The following is a 15,271-nucleotide window of genomic DNA, read 5'->3' as shown; positions in this document are numbered from 1 at the left end:
TGGCAAAAAGGACATAAAATTTGTAATTTTTCGGGTTGTGAGGCTTCGACAGAGAGTGATGCCGAAGCCACTCTGGCTGAAGCACGAAGCCACTTAAATAGGCTTCGGATCTGTTACCCTAATGCCCGAAGCTTACTTAATAAGCGATCGGAACTAGGTGTACAGATTGACTCTACAAAGCCAGACATAATCGCAGTCACAGAAACCTGGCTGACACAGGCTATAGATAGTATGGAACTTGATTTCGAGGGATTATAGCGACTCACGTGCAATTGAGTTTATTCTCATTTTACTCAGTTAAGCCCTTTTGCCAACTTATTTAGCGGACAAAGTTATCCGCACTATAACAACTTATTGTACTCTTATTATTATTATGCTTGTATGAAATACGTATGCTTGAACATTGTTTAGCGCCTACGCATATATTCATTCTGCTAGCTTCATTATTAACTGCTTAATCTATTCACTGACTCATCCATTAACCTATATATATATATATATATATATATATATATATATATATATATATATATATATATATATATATATATATATATGTACATTTACACCTACCAACTACCTCTCACTACTACTTCTACTACTGCTACTGCTACAATCGCAGTTCGCTTAATTATTCGTTTTGCCTCTCTGCTGTGTGATCCGAATTATCTGCAAATAAAACTGTAGTAGCTGCTTCTTTTTACCTTCTGATTTCAAACACCGTTGAAGATTATACGATAACGGTACGAGGGAGATTAGTTATCGAGGCACAGCACGTTAGTAAGGGCCGACAGAATACAAAAGCGTAAAGGAGGGGGAGTAGCTCTATTCATTAGGAATGCTATCCCATTTGCCATTATCGACAGTGTATCCTATGAGAGTGGGACGTGTGAATTAGTTAGTTGCCGCTTGAAATGCAAGGGACAAGAGCTGCTAATTGGTTTGGTTCAAGCTGTGAGGTAAATAAAGTCCTGCTAGGCAGTCTCAATACTTGGTCACTGAGTGGTCGATGTCTAATTCTAGGGGACTTTAATGCACCAATGGTGGACTAGGAAAATCTGTGAACTGAATTGTTCAATAATTCCTTCGAGCAGGAACTAGTTGATGCCGTTATCACATGTGCCCTAGTGCGACATGTAAAAGAAGCGACCAGGTACGACCCGGACTTTGAATCATCCTTACTAGATATTATATTGACTCACTATGAAGATGACGTTGCGAACCTCGATACATGCCACCCCTAGGTAAAAGTGATCACGCAGTTCTAACTTTCGACTTCCATATAACTGTCAATCACGAGCACGCGTTAGCTCAATCCAGACCTAACGTCTGTAAAGCAAACATACAGGATATCATGCACTCAGCATCGTCAGTAGGTTGGACAAAAGAGCTAGAGTCCTCAATTGAAACGGCTTGGGACGTATTTCGAAATTTATACTTAAAATTTGCCGCACCCCACATCCCTTGGACTACACCAAAGGAGCCAAGAAACTCTCCATCATGATTCGGTAGGGAGGTTCGCATCCTCCTCCGTAAGAGAAGAAAAACGTGGGATAGATTTAGGTTAGTGGGGACTGATGAGACAAAATCTCAGTATCAAAAAGCTCGGAAAACCTATGCCTCGACCCTTCGTAGGTCTAGAAAGTTATTAAGGAATCCATAGAATGTCTTAGACGCTTGTATTCATATATAAACCAAAGGACAAAAAGAAAAGGAAATATTCCTGCACTATGGGGCGACAGTACTGCCTCATCATTAGTGGAGGACGACTTTGGTAAGGCTCAAGTATTCTCAAACTACTTTAGCAATGTATATACCATAGAAACACCCTTCCCGTTAGTTCATACAAACCCTCCCACACACAAACACTGGACAGCGTGACCCTTAAAGAACCCCACGTCTTTGTTCTGCTAAATAAGCTTGACATAGGTAAATCCACGGGGCCCGCTGAATTGCATGCTAAGCTACTGAAGGAATTATCTAACTTTGTTACGAACCCTTTAAGTATATGCTTACCCAGGGTCGTTTACCAAAGGACTGGAAGGACGCCATAGTAAGTCCTGTCTTCAGAACAGGTACGAAACATAAACCTGAGAATTACCGACCCGCTGGCCTAACTAGCGTGGTTGTTAAAACCTTAGGAAAGATTATTCGAAAGGAGCTGTTTGAGTACCTCGATGAAAACCGGGTTCTTTCGGAGAAGCAGCATGGTTTTAGAATAGATTGTTCTTGTCTCACTAACTTATCAGTCGCTCGTGAAACCTGGTCCGCTCTCAAGGACCAAAAGTTATCTGTAGATGTAGCCTACATTTATTTCAGCAAAGCTTTTGACAAAGTTCCACACAACCGGCTGTTATATAAGTTAAGAAATATCGGAATTGGAGGCAATCTATTGACGTGGATAAAAACTTCCTAGTTGGGCGTCAACAAAGAGTACGGGTGAACTCAAAGTTATCTAGCTGGGTAACTAGGCTCAGTGGAGTGCCTCAGGGTACAGTCTTGGGGCCAGTGTTATTCCTCTTATATGTAAATGACCTACCTCGTCTTCTATCATCATCGGTCTTACTATATGCTGACGATATCAAGATATGGAGAACGATACAGTGTAAGGGTGATAACTTAGAACTCCAAAATGACCTGAAGAAATCATCTGAATGGTCCCAAACATGGCAGTTGCCGATAAATACTTCCAAGTGTGTTGTGATGCATATCGGTCATCAAGGTACAGATATATAAACGATGAACAACACTGAGCTACCTGTCGTCCAGACATATAATGACTTAGGAGTCATCGTTAGCCAGAACTTAAAGACTATTGCACACTGCCGTGCAATAGCCGCCAAAGGTTTTAGAACGTTATGGTCAATACGTAGGGCTTTTAGTCATGTCGACGCTAAGACGTTTTTGACTTTGTATACAGTGTTCGTTCGTCCTAAACTTGAGTGCTGCATACAAGCGGCTAGCCCCTGCTTAAAAAAAGACAGTGAACTTCTGGAAAAGGTTCAGAGAACGGCGACTAAGCCGATTCCCGGAGTAGCGAAGCTTCCGTATGAATCCCGACTGGCCAAGCTGAACCTTTTCCTGTTGTCATATCGTAGAACTAGAGGCGACTTGATTACAGTCTACAAATTGCTTAGTGATAAATTTGCACTTGATATGCCCTCATTTTTCTTGTCTTCCAAAACACAAAATTTACGAGGACACTCCAAAAAATGTTCACAAGTCCAGAACAGATTACTTGTCAGTTGACTATTGACTTTCCTATCGAATCATCAACGAGTGGAATTCATTACCTCAGCATGTGGTTGAGGATCCATCCGTCTACTTTTTCGAAAGAAAGTTGGATCAACTGAGAGACCACCATTGCTAGGACTAACACAGGCCATCAAGCCTCCTGTCCTTTCCAAACTGAAACTGTAATAGTCAATTCTTTACGACATATATACTTCAAACTTGTGTTATTCGCAAATTAGAAAGGTCATTTAATAAAGGTCAAAATTATTTGGAGTCAAGTGTCCAGTGACAATAAGTAGAATAGTATTATAGCAAAACTAAAAATGCAAAATAATTGTATGAATAAAATGCATTGTAGGAGAATTTCAATTGAGATAATAATAATAATATATATAATAATAATATTGTTGTGTGAATATAATATATAATAAGGGGGTCGTTATCAAGGTAATTACGATAAACGAATTGGGAATGATGGATGTAAAGATTAAGATAGAGGTAATCAAAAAAAAGAGAGGGTGTAAGATGTTTATAATATTCAGTTTAGGTATACGGTGATCCAGCCATAGGCCAAGGTAAACATAGAAACTGGATATACCTTTTCTGGATACATAAGTTTGGTTTTCTGGAGTTGATCCAGATGACTTCGGCTATGTTGAATGGAAATAAATTATCCTACAATCTACTAAACATTAGTGCAATTTTAATAAAAATGATCAAATCTACGATCATATGTTCATCATAAAAATATATTCTGATTATTGAATATAGCCTAACATATACTAAGAATAGAATATTAGTAAACATTTTGTTTATCATAAAAGGTAGCCACTGTTTATTTTCTAATGTAGTTTTAGTGAAACAATATAAATCACTTTTTTTTCTTTCCATATTAGACAATTTCTATTCATCAATCATATGATTTTTGGAAAGTTTTTTTTTTACCATTTACAGTATACTACAAACATAAATGACTAACAAAGTATATTAGATCCATTTTAATTTGTTATGAAATATTGAATAATTAGGGGATATTTTTAAATCATTTCATTCATTACTGAAAATTTCATCAATGAAATAGATTGTGATTAACATAAATCATATTGATTAGAATTTTGGCTTTATATCCATGAAAGATAAAAGGGATAGATTTTTAGCAGTTTTAGTAACTAATGTATTTTATTTTCCCAAACATGAACACGAGAATAACAATGTACAAAACGTTCATTTTTAAAAAAAAAGAAGGAATTTCTCTATGTTAAAGTCTAATCGAAACTATAAAAGGAGTTAATATGACGTCTATTATTAATAGATCATATTATAAATGATAAGCAGTTAGCTTTAGTGAATTTTTCTGATGGATCCGTTACTAATACAAAATAAAAAGTTGGAAAAAAAGAAAAAAACAAAGAAATACATACTTACCAATGGATTTGTATACACAAATCTATTCACATAAAGACAATCAGATTGGTTGTATACTAACACATGCACAAACAACAGCTGAATTAAACAACACCAAATGAAGCATCAATGTACAGTACAGGATTCAATTAAATTAGCATTAAGTATAAACAAAACGAGAGAGAATTTACAAAACTTAATTGACATAAATGATTAGGGTTATTTTCATTACGGATGTATGTATACCTCTTCATCAATTGAATGATTGTGTATTTTGTGGAACCGATTTAAAATGTCATTTCTTTTGCTCTATTTGCTAAATCATAGTAGTTACTGAATCTAGGAAAATGTCCCTGCTCTTGAAAACCAAACTATCCTAAACTAAAGAGAGTTAATTTATTAGGATTTAAAGTAACAAGATTTGCAAATTCTAGTATTTTTGAAATAAACCATTGAATAAAATCAGCAGTGCTCACCCACGATCCCGTCCCGTGGGAATGGAACCCAGATTCAGTGTTCGCGCGCGAGACCAATAGGTCCTGGGTTTGAATCTCGCAGGGCGGGATTTTGGTTGTGCACTACCTAGGAGTCCAATACTAGGACGAAACGGCCGTCCAGTGCTTCCAGGTTTTTCATAGTGATCTAGCTTCCACTGACTCATGAATCCAACCATTAAATCATTAAAATCTCTACAAAACCCTGTTCTGATATTGAATAAAATGTTCAAGACTTCAACTTGAATAATACACAATCATGAGAAGTGAAGAATATTGATTTATACATGAATTCTAATACTCAACTTGAAACAAATTATAAAAATGATTGATGATGATCAATATCACTATTTGACCTTAATTGGTTTTTAAAAGAAAACTGGCTTTTACATTCATTAAACACTAATTGAATCGTGTATGATTGTATCTGAAATTAATTAAAAAGCTTAGTTTAGTGGTTAAATAAACTTTATTGTTCGTTTGTTTTGATAATTAACAATCGTATGTTGTATAAAAAAAGATTAACACTGTTATCATTGATAGATACAAAGAATTATGATGCATAAAGGTAAAGCAAAATCATTAAATTTCCATTTTATTTAATAATGAAGAGAACTTATTAATATGTATGACTGTCCTATTAGCAGCTTAAACTTTACATTTATTTAGTTGGTGAAATTATTTTCGACTTACCAAGAAATGATATTACTCTTGAAGTTTATTGTAACTAACTGCTTCGATGTAGTTACAAAACAGTGATAATAAAGTCATTTATTGTGAAAATAACACTTATTACTGATTGTAATTATTTTGAATAAAACTGTATTACAGTAAGAGAAACTTACTTACTTACGCCTGTTACTCCTCGTGAAGGAGCATAGGCAGCTCACCAGCATTCTCCATCCAACCCTGTCCTGGGCAAGTAAGAGAAACAACTAACATATAACTTTATACTGCTTTTATCTCATATTCAAAGGGTTATAAAGATATGAAAATTCTGTATGCTAATATGTAATGGATATTTATTTAAAATAAATCCTGGATGAAATTAGTACTTTTCTAGGAAATGTCCTAACAAGAATAAACAAACTGATATGTATAATACCTAGTACACACAGCCGACTTATCCATTATTCTGTTTGTACTATACACATGTTAATACAAATCAACATTATGTCATGCACACAGTTTTTACTTCCATTCATCTCACCTAATAAACACATTTACTAACTACAAATTTCGATAGATTCAGATTAGATCTTATCGCCGATTACTTAAATTGAAAATAAATCATAATATGTATTATTTCAACTTCAAATTTTCAGGACTAATAACATGAATACCAAAAATATATATTCATACAATTAAATGTTAAACGTGTACAAATAAACAGTGATGAGTAAAATGAATGGGAAAAATTATAGGTTACTAATCCATTCAGTTCATGAAGATCTAGCTATTTCAACGAAGTTTGATGTATTTACTTAATTACGCCAGTTACCCCACGTGGGGGAGCATAGACCGCTTAACCGCATTCTCCATCAGACCCTATTCAGGGTTCATCTCCGTGCACAACTTTGCAGTGTAGTCTGGTGTATTGATTTCGTATGATGTTGACAATCTTCTCAACTACTCACACCAGAGTCGAAGAAAGTTCCACAAGGTTCTCCTATCCACACTGTCCAACACCTCATAGTCAATGAAGTTTATGTATAATGACCAGTTCCATTCGATCGATTACTCAAAAATGATCCCGAATCCTCTATTCAGACCAACAACACCATACTGAAAACGTTCCCTGGTACCGGTAGTAGTGTGATTCCTCTATAGTTCTCACAATTTCTCAGATCCGCTTTCTTTAGCATCTTCATGAGGTATCCCTCTTCCAGTTTGCCGGCATTTGTTCTTCCTTCCAAACTATTCTGGATAGAACGTGTGGAGCATGTTTCCAGTTGCTTCTATGTCTGACTTTAGTGCATCAGCTGGTATATTATCAGGTTCTGATGCGTTCCTACTCTTGATTTGTGTGATGGCAATGCTGGTTCCTTAGACAATTGGTGGCATGACGTTTACAGGATGTTTCTGGGAATTTTATATGAAATATAATTGTCCCGTAGAATTATTTGAATTAAATGATGAGTAACTGGTCAACTTTGAAACATTGAGCACTGATATGATATCTCACAATCATTTTTATGACTAGAAACATGCGTCTAACAAATTTTCGTTATCAAGTAAAGTATCATTTTTAGTAAAAACATAATTGCTATTTAGGTGAAGTGTTCTGCCAACAATGAACCTCTTCTTTACGAACTAAGACGAAGAGTTTTACAGAAATATATTCGAATCAGATTTTTTTATTGAATTACAACAAATGATATTTACGGTAATTTGCAAGAAAGCCCATCTATACATACAACAATAAGATTTGACAGCAAATTTACACATTAATTAAACTTGATTAATTATTTTTTCACTGAAACAAATATATGTATGAAAGAATTTCAGTAGTTGAGATCATGAGTCAATTGAAGCTAGACCAATATGAAAAACCTAGAAGTATCAGACAGTCGTCTCGTTCTATTTTGGGACTCCTCAGCAGTGCGCATCCACGACCCCTCCTCACGGGATTCGAAACCAGGATCTAGCAGTCTCGCACGCGAGCGCTTAACCTTTAAACAATGTGAATTTAAAGCCCTTATAACTGTAAATTAATTTATGGAAACGTTGCATACAACTCATATTTTGATTTGTGAGTATATTTTATGATATGAATTTTCCTCTGTTAGTAGTGAATACAAATAATTCTAGAATAGACTGCTCTCTTTTGCCTATAAGTAAGTTCAACTATGTGAAGAAAAACCATTTGTTTACCGTAATTTCTTATTTTTTTTAAAAAGTACTAAACTTATTCATTAACACCTATAACATTTCAGGGAAACAAAATATATTGAAGGAATTCATTTTTTATTTGTTAACACAAAATTTTACAAGTCATTAACGTTTGACCTAATTTATATAAGTAAAATTCAGTTTAATGTCGAAGCGTGATGTAGTTTGATTCTAAACAGACATAAAATTTAATTTATATAAGTTGTTTCAATCTATTCATTGATATTTAGAACTGAAATCGATTAGTCTGTTTTTAGTAATATGGACATCCTATACTGTTTGCCTCCATATTCCTTAAAGTCACAAGCATTATAAGCAGAAATAGATGGTGGCTAGCGTTGAAACCTTAGATGCGCGTTACCTCCAGTTTTTGACTCGTCATCTGTATGTATCTACATCCCAGAGTTGATTTTTACTTCGGGACTCAGTAGGTAATTGGATAACGCCATGGTGTTTGAAGCGAATGGTACTAAGTTTAAGTCTCAGTGTAGATATCAAATATGTGACGCAAGTATATCAAATTGGTGAGTCCTAAATAGGATGAAACGTGCATCCTGAATTCTTTTGCTACCAACCATCCATCTCCTCTTATAAGGATAGATTTTTTTTTAACTTTCCAAAACAGTTATAAATCTTATAAAAGGTAATATTTCAAGCAAACACAAGAAGTATGTACAATCATTTCGTTTTATCTGAGTTTAAATTTTATCATCTACTCATTTACGATCAAATATCTTTCTTTTTTAAATCATCGAATGTACACAATTTTCTGTGTAACTCATTTATTATTTAGTTCTGTATTTCATTAAAAAGTACTAAGTTCAGTATTTTTATGAATCTCTTGGGTTCTATTAAACAACTATATTTTCATTTGTCTCATCACACAGAATATTTTTTATGAAGCATCTAGTTTATACAAACATCTAATTCTCAATTAAAAGTAATTGATGAAAGTACTTTAATCACCTAAAGTATTTTTTTGGCATTATTAACTAATATGTTATGTTAATTTTGTTGTTTTAAGCTTTCAATTTCACTACTAATGTTCTATTATATAGATGTCTTTTTCTTGTCATTGTTTAATGAACATTATCAATGTTGGTTTACTGGAATTTGATATACAGTCCTTCATTTTGTACCTAAGGATGTTGTAAATGCATTTGTATACAATAGTTTATAGTTTACTTTAATCATTCTTTAATGTTTAGGTAGACAATATGGAAGAATATAGGAGGATTCTGCATAGTTATCAATACATTTTAGTTTGTGAACAACAGTAATTTATATTTACTCACAAAGTAGGTTGTTGCTGATAGTGTCTGGTCAACGAATCCAAAGTATTTTGCGTAGACAACTGTCAATAAACAATTGTATCTTCTGGATGATGGCTTTTGTAGTTCACAAAGTTTCTACCCTATACAGTAGAACTGTTTTGACATTTGTATTGAGAATTCTGACTTTGGTGTTATTTGACAGTTGTTTTGAGTTCTAGATGTTCTTAAGTTGTGGATGTGCTGCTCTTGCTTTGCCGATCCACGCCTTCACATCTGGATCAGATCCAACGTGTTTATCAGTGATACTGTCCAGATATGTAAAATTTTTTATATCTTACAAAGCTTCCCCATCAAGTGTGTTTTAACTGCTGCATGTTTTGTTGTATCAGAAAATTCTGCTTATCCCTTTGTATATGTTGAGACTTACTGCTGCTGAGGCTGCTGCTACACTGGTCGTCTTTTCCTGTGTTCGTTGTTGCGTGTGCGATAGAAGAGCCAGATCATCTGAGAAGTCTAGAGTTTACTGGATAAGGATGGAACCTAAGCGAAAACTAACTTACTTGTGATTACTTCTGAATACACTCTTCAGAGACTTCCCTTAACATGAGTTTTATATTTTATATTTTCATTAAACTACATGAGCTCGATTGAATCACTGTAAAGAATTATTTTAACATAAAGGATCAGTAAAATGATAAGTATTTAAATCTTTTCGTTCAAATTACCTCTTACTTCAAACATTAATCATACTGAAAGATCATCTTTAACACATTGAAGAATTCATGCTGAAAGTGTTTAAATACTAAAAAAAATTAACATATCTATAAAACCAAACGTTTCATATTCATCGATATCAAAGTCTAGTTCTATATCAATGATATTTTCGTAACGAATAAACGCTTCATCAAGTCAATATAATCTGAGAAACATTGTATTGATAATAATAAATAAACATCTTTAGTATATTAGTAATGATAATAAAGATTAGTGAATTTTCGGATTTATTATTAACCGTTTCATTTTATACTTAACTCGAGTATTAAGTTTAAATGATCTGTATTCTTCTCAAGTATATTAATTGATATTATAGTATAATTTGAAATGATTATGCTTTTTATTAGATTATAATAGATTAATCAATTAGATAATTGGTCAGTTATTTATTTATATTTTATAACTGTATTATTTACACAAACTACTTAAAATATAAATAAGCGAGTAATTGAAAAGTTTTCTTTTTAAAAAAATAAGGTAATGATGTCATTGGAGTCCATCGGTTAATTAGTAAATATCATTTATGATGGTAAAACAAATGAAAAAAAAAACACAAACAAAACGAACATTATACAAATCAAAATGACCCATTTTGACTTATTTAATCTTTGAACAATAAAATTACCTTAATCACCTTAATCTTGAAATTAATTTCTGAAATATTCAACTTTACTTTCTGAACTATAAAATATAAACTTCATTTAACATATTTATCGACCCTTTTTATTGATATAAGTATTGTTGTAGAACGATAATCAGGAGTTCATTGGAAACACACATTTTTAGCCTAAATTTATCCCTTACTAAATATTTAGTTAGTTTTTTCTATTTCTTTATATAAGATTACTGATGGTATTATTTATATAAAACTTGGATTTCAATATTTTTGTACCACTTTGTTATATGCTATTCAACTGTTTAAAATATTATTGAATAGCTTATGTAGAGATTAATTTAATTTGAAGTTGGCAGTCCTCACATATTGACTTTAGTCAGAGTACTAACGACAACCAGGGAATGATGAAAAAAAAGTTTCATCTTTGTTTGAGATTCCATTCCCACTACCTCATAAAGGATTAAACACAAAATGATCCGCTCTCGTACATTTACTATTTCTCTGCAGCATTAAGTTAATGTATACCGAATACTGATGTCATGTTTCCTATGGACGATGATACCGGTTTATTCAAGGCATAGATGTAAACAGAGATCATTTGAGATTACTTCGCTTATTCCACGATCCCCTCTTATAGTTTTCACTGCCTAATGCCATCAAAATGTTTATTACATATGAAATACCATTAATTACTTAATTATTAATTTTTACAAAAGGTAAAATGTTTTATACAAATGAAATAGTTTTAATACTGTTCGAGTAGTATTTAATCTAAAATCTGGATAAAAGCGAGGAATCAATGTGTATTTTTCTAGATAGACTATCAATGTGTTCTCAAAAAGTAATCAATACAACAAACTGCCGAAATTGTGGTGGAAATAGAATTCTAAAGAAAAATAATTGTAATGGTCTCACAAGACGAACACATCATGAAAATATATTCTTCAATGATTTGTCTGGAACGTTAACCACAATATCAAATAGCTACAATTTTAGAATAAACATAATGATTTTCTGATGTTCTTTACCTTTTGCTTTCATCTTCGCTGAAGTAAGAGAATTAATTTTATATTTGTTTTTATATAAAATAACATTAAATTGACGGCTCGTAACAACTGAGTTGAAGCTAGACTCAGAAATTACCCAGTCAGATAGATAGCAAACCATTTAAATGCCTATGCTCAAAATTTGAAAAGAGAAGTGTACTAGTTCAATGAATGGGCGTCACCTTCATCAAATTATTTAACCTATTTTTGCATCCATGCATATCATAGATGTATGTAAACACGAAAACATTTAATGTCAAATGCTCGACAAATGACTGATGATCAGTCAAGTTTTATGGTTTTTACTGTTCATTTAGTCGTGTCAGATTTATATTGAAACCCAAACGTTAAATTTCTTCACACAGTTCATTACAGTTCTACCTCCACTGTTATTCTACAACATTCAGTCTTCAGAATGCAACTCTGACCTATGAATATTATTAGAATAGATGTTTCTGGAGATTATTGAGTTTAAACGTATGGATGCACGCTTCTGAAATGTCCATCATAAAACAAATCTGCTGTCTATTATAAATACATGTTTAGCAACAATCATTCCACAACGTCGGCTATCTTAAAGTAAGGATTCTGACCAATTAATGGGATACCAGTTCTTACAGCTTCAGGATAACTCCAGTCAGTCAGTCACTCACTCAGCTACAACTTAGAACCAGGCATATATATGTACCGTTCCACGTTACCACATTTTATTAGCACAAGATAAACACCGAATTCATAAAGTAGTTAGTTCACTGGTGGTAATATGTAAAAGAAAGATTGTGTGTAAGGATACATATATATAATACGGGAAGAAAAAATTAGTTCGTGGAAATAAAGATATAAAGCAATTTTATTCTCATGGTTTGAGGGAAGACAAAGAGTGTATACACCGACGCCATTGTGATCGATTCTCAGCCATGTCACCCAGAGTCTCCAACATTATTGAGCATCGCACGTCGTGGTAATCTGTGTTCAGGCATACGTAACACGTGGCCCAACCATCTCAGTCGATGAAGATTTATAACCTTATCAACTAATTTACCATCATTCCCTAATACCCTGGGTCTAACATCACTATTATTTACCCGGTGATCCCAACAGATGCGAGCAATATTTCTAAGGCATTTGTGACCAAATATTAGTAACTTACGAGTATCCTGCACCCTTAATGGCCTTGTTTCGCAGCCATAAAGCAAAACAGAACGAACTACCATCCAGTATACTCGTCCTTTAATTGATAGACGGATATCTCGCCTTCGCCACAGGTGATGTAAGTTGGCAAAAGCCAAACGAGCTTTTCGAATCCGTGCTGAGATATCGTCAGACACCAACCCATTAGGGCTGATCACACTTCAAAGATATGTGAAGTTGGTAACGCGTTCGACTGTCTCACTACCTATTCTTAGTTCAGATGTTGACGCAGACCAGTCCTGAAGCAAAAACTTGCATTTATCAGGGGAGAAACACATCCCAAACATCCTGGCATTGTTGCTTAGTGCTACCAAACGACTCTGCATTTTATCAGCGTCTTCACCAAACAGGACCATATCATCTGTGTATTCTAAGTCGATAAGTGGACCTCCTGGAAGGAGATCAATGCCCGAGAATTCAGTCGATGAGAACGTTATTTCCATCAATAAGTCTATGATGAAGTTAAACAAAAATGGAGAAAGTGGACAGCCTTGACGGACACCACTTGAGGTTGCAAAAGCAGATGACAGTTCGCCATAAGCTCTGACTCAACTATTAGTGTTCGAGTAAAGATTCTTCATAAAGCTTATGTACTTCTGATGTACGCCTTTCAAGACTTATCTAAAGAAGAAAAAAGAAAAAAAACAATTATGAAATGAGCTTAGTGTGAATAAGAATAATAATAATATAATTAACTATCTTATGAATTGTGATCTAAGTATGAGACGGTTTAGTTTGACCTAAATTCTTTTTTAAATTAATAATTGTTCATAGACAAAGTGTATAGAAGAAGAAGAAGAAGAAAAAAAAAGATATCTGAAACAATATAGATCTAATATTATGAATGATATTTCAATGATATGAATATTCAGAAGTATAATAACTATATATGACATTTGAATGAATAAATTTCAGAGAATGAATGAGTATAAATTAGGTCGTCAATTAATAATGTTGTAACATACTTTAACTCTACACTTTATTTTATATAAAAGAAAACGAATATAATAAATAATTAATGGAACTATTTATTTCTTATTCAATAGTAAATAAGGTCGTTGAGAGTAATGTTCTTTCGGTTATATCTTTCATAAAATACATAAAAAAAAATATAGTAAAATATGATATTTATAGTTTTATAATGAAATTAGATGGATAAAAATCAGCGAAGACAAATCCTTAACGTCAATATCATATCTAGATCTAATGAAATATTCAATAGATTTACCTTTATTTAATTTATACTTGTTTTTTTAGTTGTCATATAAAATATCAATGATGTTATTTACTAAGATATTAAACTTCATCTTCAGGTTTAACTTTATATTTTATTACTTATGTGGGTCTGTAGAAACAAGATACATTGATGAGAGGAAAATCAGTTCAATAAATGAACTTTTAAAATATCTTTTAAGGATTATTCACATGATTTTGTATTTGAGATTCTAATTTGGATTGAATGAATTTCATTAAACTTCAGTTTATCAACTGATCTTATTACAAATCTCTTAAATGACTATTGATCTTTTTGGTTTATTGCGCTTAAATCCTTGAGGAATTCGATACTGAAAGCACCTAACCTTCAAAATAAATTTTCCTTAATAAAAATCACCAGAAGTTGTTGTACACTATCTTATTTAGATTCACTTAGCACTTATTAGTTAAACAACTGTAAGAATCCGAACGGGTAATCTGCTCAATTACGAAGTTTAAGAATGCTCATATAGTCTCAGATAAAACCACCAATCATAGGCTTAGACAAATGTGTACCTTAAACAAAAATAATGATATATAAATTGCAACGAATCCTATTGCCTCAGCGACAGGACCCACTGATGTGACTAACAAATCGAATGTCAGTCAATACTCTGATTTTTTTAATAAAGGATGCTAACTTGCCACTAAAGCATGTAGTGGCTTCAGATAACCAATGCATATCTACTGTAGACGTAGATCTGATATCTTTCAATGTAACATTTGAAACGCATACACAAATGCCTAGTTCAAACGTTATGATTAAAACTCTAAACCATATGAGAGGAAAGTAAATGAAAAAGTTCAGATAGTCACTAGCTTGTGCAATTATGTGATGCAGTTACATCCGGCTGACGAGCTTCAAATAGGACAAAACGCGTGTCCTGAGTTTCACTGCTTGCTGCCATCCATCTTTGCTTATATATACAGAAGTGTCTGATTCCAAAACTAGTACCAAAAATATTACAAAGGTTCAACAACGAAGAAATATATTCCCCGACACTAGGTTTGACCCTACTAATCGTTGGGGTCGTTACATGGGCACACAGACAAGAACTGGTCGATCCACCATTTCGTCATCCCAACTTAACC

The sequence above is a fragment of the Schistosoma haematobium genome, chromosome ZW, assembly GCF_000699445.3.
Source record: "Schistosoma haematobium chromosome ZW, whole genome shotgun sequence".
NCBI lineage: Eukaryota > Metazoa > Platyhelminthes > Trematoda > Strigeidida > Schistosomatidae > Schistosoma > Schistosoma haematobium.
This window is presented reverse-complemented; position numbering follows the sequence as displayed.